This window comes from Schistocerca serialis, chromosome 4 (assembly GCF_023864345.2).
Source record: "Schistocerca serialis cubense isolate TAMUIC-IGC-003099 chromosome 4, iqSchSeri2.2, whole genome shotgun sequence".
NCBI lineage: Eukaryota > Metazoa > Arthropoda > Insecta > Orthoptera > Acrididae > Schistocerca > Schistocerca serialis.
Window position 1 is genome coordinate 899310859 of NC_064641.1, and position 22961 is coordinate 899333819.

The 22961-nt window shown below is 42.2% G+C and overlaps 1 pseudogene; it reads right to left on the reverse strand.

Moving 5' to 3' along the window:
• Positions 1–3780: 3780 nt before the first annotated feature.
• LOC126475693 (5S ribosomal RNA) lies at positions 3781–3898 on the reverse strand (annotated as a pseudogene).
• Between the last annotated feature and the right edge of the window lie 19063 nt (positions 3899–22961).

A 22961-nucleotide genomic window follows, 5' to 3' on the forward strand; every position in this document is an offset into this window, starting at 1 on the left:
GATGTTTGTGCCCTCTTTCGTGTTTCGTGATAAACAGAGAAATTGCTGGAAGATAACCCTACAGGGTGACCTGTAAATAGGTGCTGGGCACGGTTGGCTTCTCCAGGAAACATCAGTCCGGACTCATTATCTGTGGGAATTTCTGTGTTGTCTTCTCGCTGGAAACCAAAGAAATTATTTTATGACACTGTTCTCGAAAGACAAAGGGTGCGGAAGCTATGAGTGTCGAAATAGCCATTAGTTCCAGCAGAAAATCAGAAAAAGTCAAGGTTAGTAAGGTTACTTTTCTTTTTGGCATTGCAATAAATCCGTCGCAGAGCACCAATTATCCAGTTTGGAACCAACTGCAACATTTTCCACGTGTTCTAGTTCACAAATATATTTCTGTTAGTTCTTAAGCTCAGCGGCATTAAAGATCGAAGAAACTTTGCCTGAGGTGTCATTTAATGTTTCACTGGAAAATGTTTACTTTTAGATTACTTCATCATTGCAAGGTTTTATTCTGGCATTTTAAGATGGCTTCTCCCATCTACCTACCTGCGTTCGTTGTACACCATATTTCTCTCCTTCATAGATACGACAAACTATTGAAATGTTTGATATGTGATAGCACCACTGTTTGCAGTATTGTTAATTTGTATAATTTTTATAGGAGAGTCCTGCAATGGGCGTATCAATTTTGCTTTAGTTATGTGTGTTTATCGTTATCGGTTTTGAAGTTAAAATTCTACGATGTTGTTTCATTTAAAATGCCAAGAACAACAAAAAGGTGGAGTGTGAATCACAAAATTCTGTCGCAGGTGCAAATATTATTTTGACGGCCATTCGCTTCAGTGTTCCATAAATTATGTTGTTTACTGGTGTGGAATGGAAGGCCGGCCGCTGTGACCTAGCGGTTCTAGGCGCTTCAGTCTCGAACCGCGCTGCTGCTACGGTCGCAGGTTCGAATCCTGCCTCGAGCATGGATGTGTGTGATGTCCTTAGGTTAGTTAGGTTTAAGTAGTTCTAAGTCTAGGGGACTGATGACCTCAGATGTTAAGTCACATAGTGTTCAGAGCCATTTGAACCATTTGGAATGGAAGGTGAACCATTCTGAGGGTTTTCGAAAGGTCTCAGATATTATACCAGCTTATCAGATGAGCATTCTGAGGGTTTTCGAAAGGTCTGAGATATTATACCAGCTTATCAGATGCATCAGCTATCAAGAGGATGGAGTCTCAAAACGTTCTATGAAGGTGAAAGAAGCAATAGTGCCTAGAAAGACAGAAATATCGAACTTAGAACGGACATGTGACGAAAAGAATGGGAGAAACAATGCGATGTCCCAAAAAGCCAAGAAATCAATTGTAAGGCCCTAACGGTTGGTGGATTTTTCATAGTTAATCCTGTGAGAGAATTTATCCAGTGTTAGTATGATTCGGTAAGACGGAAAAGAGCAACAGCATACACTTTGCTCCAAAGATTGCGAGTCATTCTGTGGCCTTCACAAGGTGCTTATACGTGTGGGACTCAAAAAAACACTCTACACAAGAACATTAGAGGCACTACATTTTAAACATCTGCGTTATTTTTTCAGGAATGTTTGGAGTGAAACAGATTTCTGTTCTGGAAAATGAAACTATTATTTAACGGAAATGCACATATCCTGTTTCTTCCCATCACTCTGTTGGTGCAACGATCAGAAATTCAACACAGTGTCGTCCAAAGTGGAAACTCCTTTACATAAGTCACGTAAGACACAAAAGAAGAGATTTCAATATCTGGAAGGTTCCCCATGTACCAGTATAACTGCCTCACATTTTCGAGGCACGTTCCTGATTGATCTGCGAATATTTTCTTGTGCTACAGGACGGGTCCGAAGTTGTCTGTGCAACATCTCCCACACATGCTCAACAGCATTATGGTCAGGACTCAGAGGAGGCCGGTCTAATGTTTGAATCGCGAGGTCCTGTGACGTTTCCATGGTGGCTGCAGCTGAACGCCCTTTGGCATTGCCTTGCTGCAGGATAATCTGCGACAAACTACAATCTCGTTGACCTGAGCATTATGTCTGCCTGTAACGAGGAAGCCCTTGAGTGCATAGTCACAAGTCCAATCTCTTGCAAGCCTCATTTGTTAACAGTTATGACAGGAAAAACATGTCCGCCCATGGTAGCTCAATGGTCAGCGCGACGGAATGTCACACCCAACGACCCGGGATCGAATCAAGGCTGGGTCGGAGATTTTCTACGCTCAGGGACTGGGTGTTGTGTTGTCCTGATCATCATGATTTCATCCCCATCGACACGCAAGTCTCCAGAGTGGTGTCAACTCGAAAGGCTTGCACCAGGCGAACGGTCTACCCGACGGGAGGCCCTAGCCACACGGCATTATTTTACGGGAAAAACATTAGCTACGAATGACTCAACATGTGCATCAGGAAGGAGACAGAAAATGCACCCAGATGGTCGGTTGGTTTGGGGATGGGAACCAAACAACGACGTTATCGGTCCCATCAGATTAGGAAAGTATGGGGAAGGAAGTCGTCCGTGCCATTGCATAGGAACCGTCCCGGTATTTGCCTGAAGCGATTTAGGGAACAGTGCTAACAGACAAGCAACGATGCGTGAAATCAATATGGGACATGATGAACGTATACTTAGAACAGTGCTGCAAAATATGGCGTTATTGGGCTATGGCAGCAGACGGCCGACCCGAGTGCCTTTGCTAACAGCACGACATCGCCTGCAGTGCCTGCCCTAGGCTTGTGACCATATCACTTGGATCCTAGACGACTGGAAAACTATGGCCTCGTCGGATGAGTCCCGATTTAAGCTGGTAAGAGCTGATGGTAGGGTTCGTGCCATGGATCCGAGTTGTCAACAAGACGCTGTGCAAGCTGGTGGTGGCTCTATATTTGTGTGGGCTGTATTTACATGGAATGGACTGATTCCTCTGGTCCAACTGAACCTATCATTGACTGGAAATGGTTATGTTCGGCTACTTGTAGACCACTTGCAGCCGTTCATGGACTTCATGTTCCCAAATAACGACAGAATTTTTATGCTAGAGGTTGAAAATACCGCTTCAGTTGCAAATTTCCTTTATTATCAAGACCGGTTTCGGGCCCTCATAGCTATCCTCAGGTGTTGCAACTGTGCTGAGGCCCCCGATCGCCGTGGTGGACGTTTACTAGGCGCGCTGTGCTACCTATAGGTAGTGTAGCTAGTATAATGCTCAGCTGCGGATGTTCGTCCAACAGTACTATGGTTCAAATGGCTCTGAGCACTATGGGACTTAACACCTATGGTCATCAGTCCCCTAGAACTTAGAACTACTTAAACCTAACTAACCTAAGGACAGCACACAACACCCAGCCATCACGAGGCAGAGAAAATCCCTGACCCCGCCGGGAATCGAACCCGGGAACCCGGGCGTCCAACAGTACTGTTTGCAATTTTTATGGATGACAATGGCCATGATATCGGGTTACAACTGTTCGCGACTGGTTTGAAGAACGTTCTGGCCAGTTCGAGCGAATTATTTCGCTACCCATATCGCCAGACACGAATCACATCCAACATTTATGGGACATAATAGCACTCCGTCTTCAGGCCACAAGTGGCCCATCGGGACCATCCCACCGCCGTGTCATCCTCAGCTGAGGAGGCGGATAGGAGGGGCGCGTGGTCAGCACACCGCTCTCCCGGTCGTTATGATGGTTTTCTGTGACCGGAGCCGCTACTATTCGGTCGAGTAGCTCCTCAGTTGGCATCACGAGGCTGAGTGCGCTCTGAAAAATGGCAACAGCGCATGGCGGCCCGGATGGTCACCCATCCACGTGCCGGCCACGCCCGACAGCGCTTAAATTCGGTGATCTGACGGGAACCGGTGTCTCCACTGCGGCAAGGCTGTTGCCCAAGGGACATAATAGAGAGGTTACTTTCGTGCACAGAATCCGGTACTGGCAACACTTTTGTAATTATGGACGGTGGTAGAGGCAGCATCGTCAATATTTCTGCAGGGAATTTCGAACGACTTGTTGAGTCCACGCCACATCGAGCTGAAGCACTACGCCGGGCAGAAGGATGTCCGACAGGATATTAGGAGCTATCCCATGACTTTCGCCACCTCAGTGTGGAGTGGCTCGTAGGATGTCGAGGATGCAGTAAGGCTGAAAGGTGTGTGCACTTGTGTACAGAATATCCAATATTCTTTTATGTATCGATACATATCTCCTGATACTTTAGTGATGTACAGAATGAAATATGTAATATCTGAAGAATTATTTTCTAACGCAATCTGATCTGAGAAACATCTATAACGATTCAGCACGCATTTTCATATATCCTGCTCAACGAAGGAAGAGGCAGGGCTTGCATATCTTAAAAAAGTTTTCTTTTACAGCAACTATTTGGGTGAGTTTGTGTTAGTCTTCTGCTTCTAGCGTCCAGCAGAGCTCTGCGGCAGCTTCCCCTTTCGAGTACACAAAAATTCAGAATGCAGACAATTATTAACTCTCTGAAAATATTTAATAGAACACTGAAGTTTTATTGGCTGTATAATGTTAGCAGTTCAGTGAGGCAGTGCCACCACACGTCTCTTATCAGGGCTAGTAACACAGGACTAGCCTTACCTTGCCTTACACAATTCCTGAAAAGTAACTGCCATGCAAAGAGATTGCAGCGTTTGCTAATAATAATAATTCCTGGCGAGTTAACATTGTTGTAATTTGAGACATTACGTAACGAAATGAAGATGTAAATGATCCAATAACCAGCCTCCAAGGATAATTTACAAGCTCTACAAAGCATGCGGAAGCGTACCATCGTGTGCAGTAATACTAATAAACAAACCTGGCTAACCTTACACAATAAACTGCACTTCAGTAAGGAGTATAAAGTAGAACGATCTTGCCAAAAATCTTCCAGTCTGTTCAGTAACATGGTTCGCTACGAAAAAAGGATAAGTACATTTTAAGACCATGTACCCTCAAAAGCCCCGAAGGCAGGCATATCTTAATAGCACTGCACAGCATGGTAACAGTAAATAGAATAATGGCTGACTTCCTCCCAACAGTCTGTTCAGTAACATGGTTCGCTACGAAAAAAGGATAAGTACATTTTAAGACCAGGTACCCTCAAAAGCCCCCAAGGCAGGCATATCTTAATAGCACTGCACAGCAAGGTAACAGTAAATAGAATAATGGCTGACTTCCTCCCAACAAGGCACACACATGGCTTGCTAGCTGACAACGAATCCTATTGGCTGGTGGTCAAATCTACTCTCCAAAGACTTACTACCGATGCAGGAGTTAGCAAAGACTTGACGAAAGTATTTGACTCGATGTATTTAAACTTGTTATTGGAGATAAAATAAATATTACAAATCACAAAAAAGAAGGAAAGAGAGTAGAGAGCAAATGAAAGAACCACCCAATAGGTACCGTTCCAGGTGGGCAGTTTGTTAGAAGTGCATAGTTCTAGAGTCTAAAACTGAGATAAGAATGCCATATAGAGGTATGATACAAGAAAACAGAGATGTATAATATAATCAAAAAAATATAATAAAAAATGTTTCGATATATGGAATTGATGAGATTAATTTTTCAGTGCTCGGACAAGTTCAATAAGCTGGACTATTCCTGTAAGTTTATATGAGTTGTGCATGGACGAAATAGTCTTTCTCTTGCTGTAGATTTATGCTTTCCAATTAATAACGAAACGTCCGATCGCCGTATCCACCTACAAAATCTCGACCGTGTCCATGATATGGCAAGCGGATCTTCGTGATAACTCCGAAGTACACAGATGGGCTTCAGCTCTTCTTACTATAGTACTACTTGGAACAATAACTCAATTTTTCAGTAACGAAATACGAGTGTACTATTTATCGACACACATAAAGAATACAGACTTTTCACTTATTCCCATAATCAAAATGGCTACCGCCGAATACGCTCTAAAATAACGTGCGTCTACCCTCGCTCATTAACAGAGAGCGAGTCCAGGAACAGGAAAAACATCTTATGTTTTTTAACATTTGAAAATCAAAAATACATGACGGTAGACGAAGGCTCTACGCTGGGGTACCGCTTCACCTTTTCTCTTTGCCTTTAATAAAACGAAAATATAAAAGCAAGAAATGCAAAAGATATATCACAAATGCCCCCCCTCCCCTACTGCATACCGTCGGAAATAAATCTCTCTATTTAGGAAGACAGTATACAATAGCCTAGTTGCTAGTTTAGTCACTTAGTACACGTCAATGGAGTTTTAATACCCTTATGCTACTACAGGTATATCTCTAAACCTTCATTTCTTTGTCCATTGTAAATTCATTCAGATATACTTATATTACATAATTGCACGTCCTTGTTGTGCTATCGTCTTAGTCTATTATTTATCCTAACATTTGTTCAGTTGTATGGTGTGAACAAGGGAAAAATTGTAAATTTTCTACATTGTCGTTCCACGCTGTTTTAAAAGTTGTTTTTCTCACTTGCTTTCGAATTCTAAGGAGGTGTCCTTTCGGCTCAGGCTATCTCATTGTTCGCTGTACTTATGGCCAGCAACAACTCATTGTTTAAGGTGATTGTCACAGTGACGCAAGCGCCACGTGAGCACCAGTACTGTCCGCGCATTCGTTGTAATATCGCTACAGGCTTATGAAGTCGGTTTTGTATATGCCCTCCAGTCCGGAAATTGGATACGACGGATTCAGCTCCAATGCTGAACCCGAAGAACACCAATACCTCGTCTCGCATCTTTTCGGCCAGTGAAATTGAAGATAAGGGCCGCACTGTAGGACTCGGCATTATCTTCCGTTGTGCATTGTAGTTCGGCGGTCCTCACACATCAATTAGTGGTAATATGAATTTACTCTGGTTTCTCCGTCGCACACGCATCACACTTACTGTACTCACTGGACGTAGCGTTTACTCTTATTACGGCTCAGCCATAATTTTCGCTATTATCAGGCCTTACTATTTTTGTATCACTTCACACTTGCGAGTGTTTTACTCTTGCATTGCGTTGCACTTCACATACACACATAAATGGTTCTCCTTCAAGAACAAAATTTCACATAAAATTCACAATAGTACATACATTTTACATAGACGTAGACGTTGACAATAATAAAGTCGACAAATAAATGCACAATTCACATTCGCATTTCATATATGGACTCCATGACATGCACCATCGTACACACTAATATCTAAATCAGAAGGAATCTTGTATTTATTCTGAATATTTGCATATTCTTTTTCTGCCTTGCGCGTTTTTTGCCTTCGAAACTAAACATAGAAAATAGTAAATATGTTTTTCGTAGTCATAGACACTGACAATAATAAAGTTGACAAATAAATGTACAATTCACGTTCACATTTCATATATGGACTCCATGTTAGGTACCACCTTACACACTAATAAGTAAATTAGAAGGAATCTTGCATTTATTCTGAATACTTGCACTTTCTTTTCTTGTCTTGCTGGACCGCCCTCCTGCGCATTTCTTCCTTCACAACGACACACAGAAAATACGTTCCAGCACCAACTACTAATGGAAAAAAAATATGATTTGCTACGGCCTGCTTCAGAGATCAAGCTACTTCTAGGATTGCTATATGTAGTGCGTCGTTAGTGTACTTATTCTATCTTTGGCATTTGATAAATCTTCGTACTATGTACAATATTTACAAGCGCTTGTTTGTGAGCTTGTATGGGGGATATTTTATCCCCTGACAATCCTGACTTCATCACTGCGTGTTAATCGTCGTAATATTTCACATTCATGTACACATATGTGAAGCCGTATATCTGCCTTATTGAGGCGACGACATATACATCTTTACTTTCGTAACGTGTGACCGGTAATTTAACTGTATTTTTGTCATGTGTAATTCCACTCATAATTAATTCCGACTAAAGAAGAAGGTGCTTATGTTAAAGTACTGCTTTCGTTTTTGCGTGTGTCAAGAACTCAGTGTAGAAAATATTGTTTCACTGCATTTTGTGTTCATCCTCGTACGAATTATACATCATATTTTATTTATGTTCACCTTATAGTTGCTCAAGCTGTAACAGTTAGTCCCTAAGGAAATATTTTTCGTACTAAGTTGTTTTACATTTTGATGTATGTGTAGCAAATTACTGTGCTGTGGTGTACGTTAAATGTACTTTGTACCCTTGTACTATTGATTCACTGTCTCTTCTTTACTCTTTACTGTTTCTTCAAGAGGTTCGTTTTCACAATTACTTACCGTATATGTTTCATCATACTTCGCTTTCCTCACTCAAACGATTACTCATTCTGAGACTTAAAAACAAGATAATCTATTCTTTCTTACGCCGCCTTGGTGGATCTTTCCTAGGTACCCCTGTAATATTCATCTTCATATTTATCACCGTATATCCATATAATTATTCATTAAAAATCTTCCGCATAAATCTCCATTTATACCCATGTATTACCTGTGGGGTTCTCACCCTAGCACCACTGCTCTATTTATTTCTTCCCACAAATATAAATAAACTCATATTACTCTAATGTACTTTCATTCTCTTCCTGGTTTCACTCCAAGAATGATGTCACCACAAACGTCGATTAACTAATTAATACCTCCAGTTTACTCTAAAATCTTTCACACTCTCTCTATTTCCTAGTATTATCCATCAGTGAAATTCATTTATTTCTCCATATTGCTTTTTAAGCATACAATACATACCTCAGTTATTTTGTTTAAGTTCATGTAATTACGTTGTGTGCGTACTCGTTTGTTTTCGTATTTACTTAGCTTATCTCCTGAGTGATGTACGATTCGTGTTCACAGTTAATATCAACTAACATAAGTGAGTTCTGTAATAGCAAATCTGTGGTTATGTTTTCTCCCTGTACATTAAGCTCGATACTTCTAATGTATATAAAGAAGTGTAGTTCTCTAAGTGCAAAACTTCTCCTCTCGCTAAATCTTGTGTTATTTTAAAGTTTACATCTCAGTCACACGCATTTTTCTGTGTGTATATTTCATTCTGTCTTTCTCATTGTTACTTACTTCTGTGCTGTATGTAAATCGCTTAGTTCTTAAGTTCTGTGGTAATCGCGTTCTTTCAAGTGTATATGTTATTTCTTCTCTTTCTGACTTGTCTTGATCCTATTGTTTATAGTGGGATGGTCATTTCCTGTGTATATTCTCTTCTACTTTTAATACTTATACTTATTTGTAACTATGTACATTCAGTAGCCTATGTTAAGTTCACAAATTTAGTGTATTCTATGCTCCTTATAGTTTACTTTTGCCGATGCGCTCCTTTTCTTAAAACTACGTATGCTTAAACTTAATGATATACTATTAAAATCAGTGCTCTTCTCCGACATGGAAATGGAGGTCTGTGTTCGTTTTGTTTGTGTAACTGATTTACGTTATAGGAATCAGCTGATAGGTACTCCATTTTGTATCGCTTCTGTTTTGTCCAGTTGGCTGCGCGGTGTGGATGCCTATTTGCTTAAATTCTAAAATAGTTGTCATCGCGGTGCGCAGTGTGTCCTTGCGCAACTTGAAGGGGACACTGGACTCAGCTTTGCATTTTGCATACTCTGCCCCTACGATTAGCTGTTAGCCGCTTCGCATATAGCTGTTACTGTACGCTCCGCTTAAAGCGCGCTGCGTGTCTCACCGCTCGTGACCCTCGCTTAAAGCTCGAGCGCGGTGAATTCCTTTCTTTTCTATTACTCTTGCGTGATGTAATGTAAATACGCCATCTAATGGTTATCATTCGTTCAGTATTATGTATAGTTGTTTTAGTACTCATTATATATTCCGTGTTTCCTTAAGGAATATCAAAAGGTTTCATAAAATTTTCTCGAGCTTCCAGCCGCGTCATGTGGTTAAAATCCCACCTGACGCTGCTGGAAGCCCGAGAAAATTTTATTAGTTCATATTGCCGCGAAACCATGCATTCATCAAAAGGTTTCCTTTGCTTCTATAGATATTTAAGTCTTAAGAAAGCACAATATCAAAATATAAGGAAAATTTTTATTCACTGGGGTGCATGTCATTCTCTGCCTGTTAGATAGTAGAAGAAAACTGAACATTCCTTATTGGCTAAACAGGATAGTAGAAGAGGGAGAGGGTACCAGAAATATAAATATTGTACCCCCTAGCTGGAGAGGAACCGAGGGCCAGTCGGTTTATTCATCAAAGAGCGACAAACCTACATTCAGAACACCTCCATACCAAATATACAGTAAAGTAATAATAAACAGTTCACTGTAAGTTTGTCTACCAACAAGAAACTACGCTGCAAAATTACACCACATTTGCTAATGGGTATGCTAGCCAGTAATTTTATAACTTTCGATTGACTTCCCATCGCCGTTACGATCTTGCAGTTCTCTACCGGTAGCGTAGGTACATTTACTTCCCGTGCTATCTCTTTAAACAAGCTGGTTGACATCAGAGTTGGTGACGCTCCAGTATCCAAAACAACTGGTATATATATATATATATATATATGTTTCACACCTTTACATTTATTGTTGCTTGAGTAATTTCACTTACCTTGCGTGTTGTTTCTTTCTCTCTAGTGAACAAATCTTCTTTCATTTCTGCTTCCTTATCATATCTTAAAAATAGATTACGGATATGCTGTACGTGTAAGTTTGTTTCAGTGTCTACTTCGTCTTTCCTATTTCTGTTCATGTTAGTGTTTATGTCGCTAAAACTATTATTGTGGCACACTGGCAGTTCATTACCTGTTTCCTCTAGTCACGCCCGATTATTGTTATTTCCTGGAGGCGGTAAAGGTATTGTTTCATTTTCTGCCGTCTCTTCTACTATGTTCACTTTATGTTCACGTGCTCGCCAGTTCATGCTCCGGTTGTTTAGGTTGGTTTGACAGTATGGGCTGCCAGTTCCCTCTTTGATCCCTGTGTTCCCCATTCTGATCCTGGTAATTTGTATTTCCTTGTCGCCTAGTATGAAAGTTTTCTCTTGAATTTCTCCTATCTCGGCCATTGCCGTACCAACGCGGCTGATATTTATTTTAATACGTTCGGTCACCCTGTGGCTGACAGGTAAACTGATTGTACTTATATCTGTTGTGGCGCGGCGGTGCACAAGGATGCCATTCATTCATACGCACACGACCATTATAGTTTCCATAGCCATTGTCGTTACCGTAGTTGCTCCTCCCATTTCGGTTGTGTTCATTACCGTTACGATGACTAGGCATGGCCTGCCCATCTTCATGAATTAGATCTACTGAGTCGAGCACTGAGAGAAAATTCTCGAGATCATATTCGGGAATGACATTTGCAGGCAACTTGTTCTTCAAGATTTTCAATACATCGACACGAGATATCGGATTATTCTAGTGGTGGGTCTTGTTTAGATACGCTTCAAAATAGTTTCGTAGCCCCTCGAATTTTGCATGATATGATACTGGGTTAAATACCTCTCGTCTTAATCTCTCCTGGATAGTTGTTCCCAGTATTTACCTAAAAAGGCATTCTCAAATTGATCATATGTTTCGCAGAGTTCCGTCATCTCTGTAGCCCACAAAAGGGCGTCACTCTCGGTGTGTCCTACCACATATTTGATCTTTTGAGCTTCTGTCCAAGTCCTGGGCAGTACATTCCGAAAGGCTCGCACAAACACAACCGGGTGTGTTGGCTTTGTCTCATTTGAAAATACAGAAAACTATCGATGTTTTATTAAACTCTCCTTCATTAACAACGCTGTCCAGCAGGACGGAACGTATTTGCATGTAGTGATGAAATATCTGTCTCATAAAACTTTTGGGCGTCGGCATGCGCTCGCGCGACGTGGGTGGGCATTGTCGTCCGCGCCACTGGATCCCTCACCAGCGAACGGCTGTTTATAGCTCCGCTTACCGCACCCTTGTTTGTTAACTATTTCGCCCATTAATCTTTGTTCTACCTGTTTCATATCATGTTCTCTGCGTTTTAAAATTTCTTCTTCCTTGTCCCCCAATACTTCCTTTACCGCTTCCACATTAAGTACGCTGTTCGCGTACGCATTTTTCCGTGAATGATGTGTTTTCATCTTTTGTACTACCCTTTAGTGCTTTGTAAAGTTGCACAATGTCTGAGTTGATTCTTTTATGTTCTAACTTAAGTAATCCTATCTCCACTGTGATTTTCTCTGCATTTTCTGGTAAGTCGTAACAGAAAGAATGCAGCTTCGCTACTTGTGACTGTACATTATCTATGTTAACGTGCATATTCTTTTGCATTACCTGTAAATCATCCTGAGTTTCTCTGACTCCGGATAGCTCCTATCCATACGTGCATGTTAGTGTTTCAAATTTTTCTTCCACTATGCCTTTTAATTTCTCACTCATGTCGTGATGTTTGTACTTATTCGTCAATTTTCCTATCCACTTTCGTGGAGATCTGCGAAATCTACTATGTGAACTTCATATCTAGATTACTATGTTCTGTGCGCAAATTTTTTATCTCGCCTGTGGCCATGTCTGCTTTCATATTATTCATGTCTGTTTGTATTGTCTACACTCGCCATCTTTGAATTGATTTTGTTCATGTCTGCTTACATTGTTTTTAAACTCGACATTTTGAATTTACTGTGTTCATGTCTGCTTCTATTGTTTCCAAACTCGACATTTTGAATTTACTATGTTCACATTGGTCTCTAAAGCTACATTTTTTAATTTATGTCTGTTAAGGCTCTAAATAAGGCTTGCATATCCTCCCTAGTCACTTCTGGCCTACGCCTGTCAGCATCTGCGTCTGTACTACAAGTACAGCTCTAATTTAAAATATTCCTTTGCTTTTAGGTGTCATTAATTTCTGAGACGCCCGCTAAACCCGCTGGGCAGGACAGGTAATACGATTGTGGAGAGGGCCAAGGATTGAGGTCAGTTTCTGCTTCTAATTGTCATTTATTGTAATTTAGTAACTCTTTCACGGCTGAAGTTCTCCAAAAAGAAATCTTAACAAGATAAAAATCCAATTAAGATAGCAACAAAATAATTCAAAAAACAACATACGGGAAGTGCAATACAAATGGCTGAGGGTCACAATTAATTTACAAAATTTTAGAATATATTACCATAGACCTTTAAATGCAGAAGACCAACAATAAATCTTTAAAAAAAATCGAAATTCAATTTAGATACCAATAAAATAATTAAAAATCCAACATATGAAATCCAACATATGAAAGGCACAGCACAAATAGCTGAGGGCCACAATTAAATTTCAAAACTTCAGAATATATTACCATAATCTTTAAAGGCAGAAGGCTGCAGTGTTAAAGCTTGAAAGATAAATTTAAAAATCTATTTGCAAAATTTTAAGAAACAGACAAATGAGCATAAACCTAAAATTTAAAATAGCTGACAACAGACAATAAACCACCGATGGCACTCAGAAGGCCTCCAGGGAGGTCGGTCTGCCCTCGTTCACTTAGGTGAGACAGGCGGTGAGACCAACTACACTTGATTCGCAACCCAACCAGGGGGCAGTCACGGACCGACCGACAAACCACTTGCTTGCCACCAATCGTAATATGAGAAAAACACCAAAAATTAAGAAGCACACAACATGAATGAACGTGGCTTGGGTAGTTGAAACTACTACTCAACTTTGACGTCCTGGGTCGGTGAACCACGAAGCTCGTAGCAATCGGACAGCTCCACACATGCTCCGACACTGCGCAGGGGACCGGCAGCGGACCCAGGCAACTGCACCGCACGGATATGTCTTCCCTGGTCCGCACCAATCGACCGACTGTCCGCTGGTCCGTCCGCGAATGCTGCTCCGTCGCGACTGCACTGCAGGTGGGCCGCCGAATCACTTCCAGACACACGACGGCGGAAATACTGGCTCGGACGCAACCATGCAGAGGAAACACGCACACTGGCTAAACGACATCCGTGCACCACGAAAGGACCGACCCAAGTTATACAAGATGATAATTGAAGGGCCCCAGAAGCGCTCAGAGAACCAGTTACACGTTGCGCGATCAGACGACCGACCTCTCAGAGCCATTATACCGACAACATTTAAATAACTTGTGAAAGGAAATCACACGAACTACACACACAACCTAACAAACACTTGCACGAAGACCTGAACGATAACCAACATTAACTAAACACGCACGAAGACAAATCGGGAGTCGAGGCGCGCGCGCCCGCGCCCCGCCCCCCCCCCCCCCTCCCCCCCCCCACACACACACACACAGCCGACTCATGAACGATCGGCGAGCCAAAACGCGTCGTCCGTTAGGACGACCGACCGACGATCCTCCAAGACCGTGGCCCGGCTCAAGTGATGCGTGGCGGCAATGGTCGGGCGAGCCATGTCGACGCAGACCTCACTGCTCCAACCCGACTGCACTAGTGCCACACTGCAACTCCCCGACTGTCAGGTCCGGATTGCGCTCCAGACGCGTCCCCAACAGACTGGCAACCTGAACTGCCCTACGACAGTTTTTTTTTTTCACTTTATTGTTATTTTAAAACCTGTACAACAGGCAGGCTGTCAGCAGCACAATACGCTGCTCTTCAGCCATAGAGGAGAGAAATAAACAACAGAAAGAATACACAGATGTGACATAACGGTGGGTAATAAAACAGGAGACACATAAAGACAAACACGGAGCCGTTCACACTCGACGATAGTTCACACTACAAACTGGTGTCACGACGCACAAACACTGTAGATGACGATGGCACTGGTGAACGATGGAGCGTGACGGTGAACACTGGACACTAAACACGACGGCACATACGAAACACTGATGGCGGTGATCTCCGGCGCGCGAATGTTCACTGAGCGTGTGCGAGTCCCCTACGACAGACAACGACCGGGAAGTAATAGCAGTCATTCAAAGATACTACAAGAGGGGATATATCGATACGAGCTGCTAGCGCCGCTCACGGTCAAGCAAAAAAGCAACTCAGTGACACCAGTAATTTAAATTAACGTAATCAGGTGGAACTACGTTAAAAACAGGGTGTAAAATACATGATGGCGGGAACGTGAGCCACGCACGGCCCAATTTCGTCTGCTGTCAACGTATTGCTTGTAATGAAATGTTCCATATTCACGGGCGTCGAATGCAACAATGGCATGTCGCGCCCCGCGTCCAAATAATCATCGCTTGACGGTTCCAAACCACTCATTGTAAAGTATTGCTAACGCAAGTCTACACCATTGGACCATTGGCATTTTGATTTTGGAATGACATTTCCTTATTGTTTTGTTCATCCATTATAGAATTCTTTACCCCTCTGCAGTTACCAAAATTAATGTTTTCTCTGTTTGGATTTTACTTCCGCGCTATTCCTCGCGCGACAGACTGCATATGCAGTTGTATGTAATTATAATCTCAATTGTTGTTCACTCAATATGCTTTTCGTACTGATAAAATAAACTTATTCTCTCTACTTGATTGCAATTGCGTTAACCTCTGTTAGGTTCTGTATTTTAGGTAATAGGTGCTTGTATTTTCCAATAGGTCTACTAGGAACGCATTTTCTGCAAGCATTGCGCGGTCCTATCTTATTGTTGTCTTGTAACTGGTACTTCCCTCTATCGTAGTTTCAGTTGCCCACTCAAGATATTGTTGTCTTCTTCCTTCTAATTTATTTATTATTTGTTTTTCTTTCAGTTAGTATTTATCCAGTGTTACATCATCGTCTCCATCATGTGATCAGCGTACATAAAGAAATTAACATACATGTATATTCATTGCCTTAACAACACTAGTACTCACGGTTTTGCCCACTACGTATCGTGCTTATCACTTGTCGCCACTTTATAATATAATAAAATAAATATATATAATAAGTGTTTCGATATATGGAATTAATGAGGTTAATTTTTCGGCGGTCGGACAAGCACAATAAGCTGGGCTATGCCTGTAAGTGAGCTCATATTAGTTCATATTGGTTCTGCATGGACGAAACAGTTTTTCTCTTGCTGTAGATTTATGCTTAACAATTAATAATACTACGTACGATCGCCGTATCCACCTACAAAATCTTGACCGTGTCCATGATATGGTAATCGGATCTTCGTGATAACTCTGAAGTACACAGGTTGGCTTCAGCTCTTCTTACTATCGTACTACTTGGAATAATAACTCATTTTTTCAGTAACGAAATACGAATGTATTATTTCTCCACACACATAAAAATACAGACTTTTCACTTATTCCCATAATCAAAATGGCTACCCCCGATTACGCTCTGGAATAGCGTGCGTCTAGCCTCGTTCATTAACAGAGAGCGAGTCCTTCTTCTTACCGAGGAACGGGGAAAACATCTCATGCTTTTTAACATTTGAAAATAAAAAATACGTGACGGTAGACGCAGGCTCTACGCTGAGCTATCGCTTCACCTTTTCTCTTTGCCTTTAAGAAAACGAAAACATAAACGCTACAAATGCAAAAGGTACATCACAGATGTCAGATTTACGATTGCAAAGAAGTGGATGAGGCACAGGCGCTGCTCGTCCGAGGAGGTATTAGAGCGGAAGACTCTGTTCGACAGCGATTGCTGGTTTAGTTGTTCATGAATGCTTTGGGAGTGGATGTATTTGAAGATGTTGCTGAAGATCAAGGTGAGGTTGGTGGCTCAGTGAAAGCAGGTGGCACTGACAGATTTTTGGAGTTTAAGGAAGAGCAAGGTGTTAGGAGAACTTCACCATAATATCCTATGTGAAGAATCGTATAATTGAGTTTGGTACGATTTCTAGGAGTCCGGGTATCCTTTCAAGTGGCCCTGGGTAATACAATCATATTGACGCAGTGTCTCATCTTTTGAGGATTTGTTTGACATCTTGTGCTTTGATTGAGGCACTGAATTCTGTGTGTGGTATGTAAAGTACTGACATTCAGTAACAACAGATGGGACAGAGATATCTGTTCGTTGTGGACTATGGGAAATACAGAGGGTCAGCGGAGACTACAAAAGTGCCTGACACATAGGACTCAGATTGATCAACTTCACTTAAATGGAGCTCATTCTGCAGGGTTGAATAGTAGGAAGCAGTATTGTTACGTCAGGCTGAGGGGGAGTGCCTGTTGGGTCAGCTAATTGGCACGTTGGAAGTGTGCACGCTAGAGGCGGCGATGAGTCGACTAACGCGCTAATTGCCTGCTGGAAGCAAGGCAGCTGTGTGGGTCTAGACCGCGCAGTAAGACTCCCAAGTGCTATGTTAAAAGGCGCAAAGTTTTCAAGCGCTGCAGGCTGGCCGCAAACGGCCAAGCTTGATTTAGTACCTAATGCACCACAAATACAAGACAGCTAGCGGTGTAACGAAGCCTCAGCTTCGGGAACTTTTCAAGCGTGCGTACTCCGTGCGTTTCAGCGTTCATAATTATGGAAGTTAGGACGACTGTCACAGACCTTGACTTGGCATTCGCCAGAACAAATTTACCCTGTACAAGGGCGAGGGAAGCTCACAGCGTCCCAGTCTCGCTCACTGCGTGAAGTACCAAACAAGGAATCAGACGTTTGCAAGTAGTCATCGAGCGTGTAGTAACTGATTGGTAAGAACTGGTGCAGGAGCACTGCACAGTCTAATTGATCGCTAGCTCAATGCCTACAGTTGAGGCAGCGATAGTTTTTGCTTTAATTGCGTAAAGACTAAATAAAATGAGTCCCGATTTGGTCTGGAGAGTGATTCTCCAACCACTCTCATCTTGGAGGAACGTGGAACATTATTTTGGCACCCATGTATTGTGAAAAGAGACCAATATAGAGGAGGATACCTAATGGTGTGGGCAAGGATTACGTGGATCACTCGAACATCCCCTCATAAAACCGTACATCTGAACTGGCAAGGTTTAACTGCTATAAGGTATCGTGACGAGATCTTGGGACCTCATGTGCGGTTACTCCGAGGTGGTGTGGATTCAGACTTCGTATAGGTGGACGATAATGCTCGGTAACATAGAGACCGGATGGTTGATGTTTTCTTGGAAACGGAAAATGTTCCACGCATGGCGTAGCCTGCTTGCTCTCCTGATTTGGATCCCATAGAGCATGTCTGGGATGCGCTAGGGGCACAGGTTGCGTCACGCCAGCATCCACCAACCACTCCCAAGAGTTACGAGCAGCTCTGCACAAAGAATGGCACGTTATTGCCACAACATGAGACTGATGATATCATTCACAGCATGTTGTCGGGCCTGTATTGGTGACAGAGGTCGTCACACCCCATACTGAGCACGTTAGCCAGTTGTCGGATGTGTATGCAAATACGTTAAGTTGAAAAAAAAAAACGAAAAAAATTTTTGTCTGCCGTTATGCACGTAGCAGTTCTTTATTTTCTGTAACCTTTACATTGTTTCTACTTTACTGTCACCTGTTTGCACTGTTTCGTGCAAAATAAAAACAACCTTGCAAAATTTGCATTTCTTGCTTTAATTTTGGACACCAGTGTATATAGTCTTGTAAGACTGATTATAAAACATAACACAATTTCATTACTAAATTCAAATATTTTGGAAGGCAGCTTAGTCTTACCAGAGAACCAATAGGTTGCTTGCCTAGTTGACGCCACTATCAGGCATTGGTTTCAATACTGACACTGAACGGCGTTCAAAGTTTTTGATATCTGACGATAGCAATAGCCTGCTGAGTCCAGTACAATAAAACAAGTAGCTACAGCACATGACTACGGTGCCACACTAATTGACAGTCTAACACAAAAAAGAAAAATATCTATGTTAAACTAACTTCTACACAGGAAAGGCGCGCAGTCCGGAACCGCGCGACTGCTACGGTCGCAGATTCGAATCCTGCCTCGGGCATGGATGTGTGTGATGTCCTTAGGTTAGTTAGGTTTAAGTAGTTCTAAGTTCTAGGGGACTGATGACTTAAGAAGTTAAGTCCCATAGTGCTCAGAGGCATACACAGGAAATGAAAAAGTAACTCACTGCTTGCATTCCTTTCACAGGCAGACTCTCCCATCAAATAGCAAACATTTTCACACTGCACAACACTAACATCACCTTACAGCACTGAGACACAATGTTAACACACATACTACAATAATAATAATGTCGTGTGACGAGGGCCTCTCGTTGGGTAGACCGTTCGCCTGGCGCAAGTCTTTCGATTTGACGCCACTTCGGCGACTTGCGCGTCGATGGGGATGAAATGATGATGATTAGGACAACACAACACCCAGTCCCTGAGCGGAGAAAATCTCCGACCCAGCCGGGAATCGGACCCGGGCCCTTTGGGTTGACATTCTGTCGCGCTGACCACTCAGCTACCGCCAACAATCATGAATTTATAAAATAGTATGTAATTCCTGCAAAGCCTTCTATGTAGGCCAGAACAGGAGAGACTTCCAAACAAGATACAACGAACACATACTCGTAAATATCTACCACTCTAACAACAATATTGTGCTCGATCTTCTTATATTACATAAAATGGACAAACAACGCCAAATGGAGGTATATGAAGAATTGGAAATATTAATTCCTGCCACAGTAGATGGATACATGTTACTAAATGATAAACTTGAAAACAATAATATTAACCGTGTGCCCGAACGAGACTCGAACTAGGGACCTTTGCCTTTCGCGGGCAAGTGCTCTACCATCTGAGCTACCGAAGCACGACTCACGCCCGGTACTCACAGCTTTACTGCTACCAGTATCTCGTCTCCTACCTTCCAAACTTTGCCCGCGAAAGGCAAAGGTCCCGAGTTCGAGTCTCGGTCGGGCACACAGTTTTAATCTGTCAGGAAGTTTCATATCAGCGCACACTCCGCTGCACAGTGAAAATCTCATTCTGGAATAATATTAACTTCTATAAAAACTTCTCCAATTTTGGATGCCTATTTCACTGCAAAAAAAAAAAAAAAAAAAGAAAAAAATCTTCTTTACCCGCTACCCACATCATATTTGCCATGACATAAATAAATCTAGATACAAATGTTTCATCTTCACTGTACACTGCTGTTTTAGCAATAAAAACTAGTTTATATTAGCTTTCAAGACTCTTTGGATTAGTGTAAACAAATGATTGTGAAAGTGTTATGTTGTTATGTACCGGTTCTGTGCTCTTTGTCTTAGACAACAAAATTACCAACAAAAATGTAAGTAAATGCACTAACAAAATGACTAAACATGCTTATCACAAAATTTTACAGTGTAACATATTTATCTTCCTGAACAGGTGTGTTTTTCGGTGCATAACCTCAATCGCACACACAGTAAAGGAAACTAACATAATCTCATATTTATTATAATATAAAAGTAACTGTAAATGCACCTGATGATTGTTACGAGGTAAAATCAAGCGCTGGCACGGCAGTCGGGAAGATAGAGCAGAGATGGCTGTGAGAAGAGGTGAGCCAATAGCACACACTGACCGACCCCTCTCCAGACGATAACGTGACAGCAGTGGCCTCCAGGTGAAGAGGACATAAGCACCGCGCACGACCGGTCGCGGCCCAGTCAAAGAATAGCTTCAAGATTAACCAGTCAAATAGCAGCGACTTAGGAATCGTTTATACTGAAGGAGCTTCTTTATTTTGCATTCGCCCTTCGCTGGCGACACATCTGTGTAGTCACAAAGTATTGCAACCTTTTCATTTTGAAAATGCTTTTTTATTCCAGTCTCTGATCACGATATGAATTCTTTAGACGATGACCGGTTTCAGTCTCTAATGACCATCCTCTGATCCTTTTTACACCATGTCCTAAAGTAATACGGCCTTAATGGCATCGTCAAAACATATGAATATAATCAGCATAGCATCGTCACATAGATTTAAAATATGGTGTAGAATAGGCCACATCGTTTCATTTTGTAATGAAACTCATGAATACGTATTGTATGTTTCTACAGATCCGAAAAAGCAGGTTTCCTAGATTCCCCTATTTGACGCCTAGGCTGGATTTAACAATATGGAAGCATGCTGCCGAAATGCATCATGCTAATAAATAATTAGTAATAAGTGACTGTTGGAGTATATGTTATTTCATAGATAGTTGTTTGATGAGTTGTGTGATGGCTGGTATTGTCAAAATAAACAACGATTTCATGTTTTCGATTTCTTTTACTGATTACATCTATAAAATATACTGTTGTTTATCAATCAGTGTTAACTGTTCTTCGATTCTGTAAGGCAGCGGTCTCGAAATGTCGAGTGTAATCAACACGACCGAACAACTTTTGCTGGAGCAACGAAACAGTCTTGATCGTCGGAATATACCTACACATCAGTTTTGTTGTTTGGGCAACAAAATAAATGACGGTGCCGGAAGTAGAGAAGATATAAGTGCCTACAAGCAATAGCCAGATAAGCATTTCTGAAAATCGGAATGTTCATAGCATAGAAAATAAACTTAAGCGGTAACAACTCTCTTCTGAAGCTATTTCTCTGTTTCTCTGGAGTGTCGCCTCGTGTGGACTGAAGCGTGGACGACAGTTCAGACAAGAAGTGAAATGTGGTGCTACAGGAGAGTTAGATAGAGTGGATAGAGTGTGTGAGCAATGAGGAGACAGTGCATAGAATTAGGGAGAAATGAAATTTTTAGCATAACTAAAGGAAAGACTGGTTCACTGGAAGCACGCTGAGGGAACTCATCATAGCATATTGCTCAACTGTGTGGGACCCGTGGCCGGCCGCGGTAGTCTCGCGGTTCTAGGCGCGCAGTCCGGAACCGTGCGACTGCTACGGTCGCAGGTTCGAATCCTGCCTCGGGCATGGATGTGTGTGATGTCCTTAGGATAGTTAGGTTTAAGTAGTTCTAAGTTCTAGGGGACTGATGACCACAGCTGTTAAGTCCCATAGTGCTCAGAGCCATTTGAACCATTTGTGGGACCCGTACCAAACAGCACGTTCAGAGGATATCGAACGACTACAGAGAAGCGCAGCACAGGTACGTTTGACACATAGAAGTGGGTCTCGAAGATGCTAAACTGGCAGGCTTGAGGATAGACGTAAACTGTCTAGAGAAAACCTGCTTACAAAGTGTTGTGTCGGCTACCGTGGGAGTCAGCACCGGCACAAACAAGGAAAGAGAGAAGTTGGCCGTCGGCAGGAATCCTAAATGATCTGTATACAACACGTGAAGTTTAATTGAGCACTTTATTTCTAAAAAGAAAATAAACATAATTTCTTCCTATAAAGTGGCTTCCTACGCCTCCTACTTGCAAGTACCTTAGCCACTACTACTACTCGCAGGCTAAGTGTCCTCTTCCTGATACCTAGTACTGATGCTCTCGAACTCTACGACCGATCTGGACCGACCAGTGATGGACGGCTGAAATCAGCGTTGACAGACGGCGCTGAACTCTGTCGCCCTGGAGGTGTGGCGCTGTCCGCTCTTTCCACTGGCTCGAGGGTCAGCACCTTCTTCATGTCGTTTCGCTCTGCGCTTGTCGGTGTGCAGTGAATGCTTTAGGGCTGCACACCAAGTTTCAAGAACCAACTTGATATGATCAGTATAAGAATACAGTAGAGCTGCCTAGGTATCGATTCCGTACAGATCGCGAGAACAAGTTTACACTAATTCCAGCGTGCACAATGGCGTTTTAACCGACTTTCTACCAGCGCTCCTTATGTGACTGCAACGGGAGTGAGCCACAATTAATGGAACAACGGTAAGCACTCTGTGCCAAGCACTTCACAGTCGTTAGCGAAGAATGAATGTCGATGTTGCATCCAGGAATCGTTACGGCGTGAGTGTGGGGAGTAAAACCTCTAGAGGAAGAGCAAGGCTTGAATATAGTAAGCAGGTTCAAAAGGATGTACGTTCGAGTAGCTGTAGAGATGAAAAGACTTTTACAGACAGACTAGGGAGCAAAGTTGCATCAAATCAATCTTCGGAATGAAGACCACAACAAGTACTGAGGCTCCTGTTACGAAGATGTGTACATATCTTGCGCTTCCCAGACGAGATACTTTGAGCATTACCTCGCACCATCCAACACGGTAAAGTTGTGCGAAACCTG